This window comes from Aplysia californica, unplaced genomic scaffold (genome assembly GCF_000002075.1).
Source record: "Aplysia californica isolate F4 #8 unplaced genomic scaffold, AplCal3.0 scaffold00066, whole genome shotgun sequence".
Classification (NCBI taxonomy): Eukaryota; Metazoa; Mollusca; class Gastropoda; order Aplysiida; family Aplysiidae; genus Aplysia; species Aplysia californica.
The window spans coordinates 1,579,843-1,582,099 of record NW_004797336.1 but is presented as its reverse complement, the minus strand read 5'-3'; positions in this window follow the sequence as shown (position 1 = coordinate 1,582,099).

Genomic DNA, 2,257 nt, shown 5'->3' with positions numbered 1-2,257 from the left:
ACACACACACACACACACACACGCACACACACACACCAGTAGCTGCCCCGGGAAAGAGCAATTCTGACTTTATCATTACAGCACGGAGAACAGCGACTAGATCTAGATCTAGTATTTTACTATATTTCTTGTAACGAGCAAAGTTTAGTTAGTGTTGTCGCTAACATCATTAAATACAGCTAGACAAGATATTTTACATACAAAATCTTTGGTTTCATTTTGCCTCGATTTTCAGTAACCTGGAATTAGTCAAATCACACTGATGTTGAGTTTTTCCACTTTTTTTCGGCAAAATCCAAACGTAAGATTTCGACATACAAACTTACTATGTCATCCCCCCCTCCCCCCTCCACACTGGCCCAATTTTTGCGTGGTAAGTATTGTAAATAGTTTACTATTATTATGATACATGTAGGAAGACCAACGGTGTAAGCATCCAGTTGCCGGACAAAGGGAAATTAATATTATACAGGGCGATTCAAAAAAGAAATCGCCAAAATCATCACACGATACCTTTAAAAAAAAGCTTTGAAAAACAAAAACAAAACTCTAGCTTGGACATATGTCTTGTACATACACCTCCAAGTTTAAATTCCTTCTTTTACAAGTGCTCAATAAGGCCACCACCGGCAGCACGAACGTCAACATCAAGCCGAATGAGAATTCCTCCCAAACTCAAACGCGCCTCAAGATGTCTCTGTCCACCGTGTTGATTGTAGCTGTAATTCAAACTTTCATGCCATCGATATTTGCTGGAAGTGGTGGAACCTAAAATTTGTCTTTAACATACCCTCACACGAAAAGTGACTCACAGAGTGGTCCGGGGATCTGGCAGACCTAATGCAGAGAGCGACCCGAGGTCTTTTGCACCTCTCCTACCAGTCCACCGCTGAGGAACATTTTCATCGAGATAAGCTCGAACCCGGAGAATCCAATGAGGCGGTGCTCCATCTTGTTGAAAAATGAAGTCAGTGGAATCTGCGTGCAGTAAAGTGAATCTGCATACGGTAAAGTGAATAGCCACTTCTTGTGGGGGTGTGTTAAAGACAAAGTTTATGTTCCACCACTTCCAGCAAATATCAATATCATGAAAGATTGAACAACACCTACAATCAACATGGTGGACAGAGACATCTTGAGGTGCGTTTGTGAGGAATTCTTGTATCGGCTTGATGTTGTCCTTGCTGCCGGTGGTGGCCACATTGAGCACTTCAGAAACATGAAATAAAAACTTGAAGGTATGTAGGCCTACAACACATGTATCCAAGCTAGAGTTTTTAAATTTGTTTTTCGTTTGTTTTGTTTTTTGGGGGGTTTTTTCATATCGCGTGATGTTTTGGCGTATTCTTTTTTAATCACCTTAGATTTCCAAGGAAAGAGTTAATCTGAAAGGAGAATTTGTTTCAAAACGCAATAAATTCCAATCCTTAAAACACAGTGAGAAAAATATTGAGTCTATTTAGATCTGTAAGCTGCAAAAACACAAGAAAAATATTGAGCTTTGAATTTGAAACAAAGATCACTACCATCATGACGATCGAAGTATTCGCGTAACTCGTAACTCAGCCGCCGTTCCCCGGGCGGATTATTATTTTTTCTCCAAAATACGGTCGATTTACCCGGACCTCTAGTACCAGCAACTACAAATACTGACGGGGCCTTCTTCGCGACAAAGAATAAATGATAATTATGTTTCTGTTTAAAATCATAGATGTGGAGAGCATATAGATCTATTATTATCGTTTCGTAGTGCACACTAGAGATAAGATTTGACAAAAGAGAAAGCACATCTGGGAGTTTAAAAAAGCACAAAAAATAAACAAAAGTGTTAATAACCTTATGCTCTTTCTGAGATGAACTACAGTACAGTCATGTTGAATATTGCTCCAATTAGACCTCAAGTTGAACCAAACGACAAACTGCAAGGGTTGAATAATTTAACGAAAAGAGAAGAAGAGAGTGGATTGTGAATTCAAAAAATCCTGTACGAGCTCATTTTATGGCCACGATAGTTCCACTTCCTCTACTCTTTCTTTCTTTCTTTTGTTTGTTTGTTGTTGTTGTTTTTTTCTTTATTGTTAGCATGTTAATAATGGTGTTATTACCAGTACCTTGAGAGAGGGACCCCAGTTACATTACCACTACGTAAAATTATATGATGTGCTGGAGAATAATTATGGAACCGGACAAACTAGGGTCAGAGCGAGAGAGAGAGGAGGTGAGAGGGGGTAGAGAGAGAGAGAGAGAGAGAGAGAGA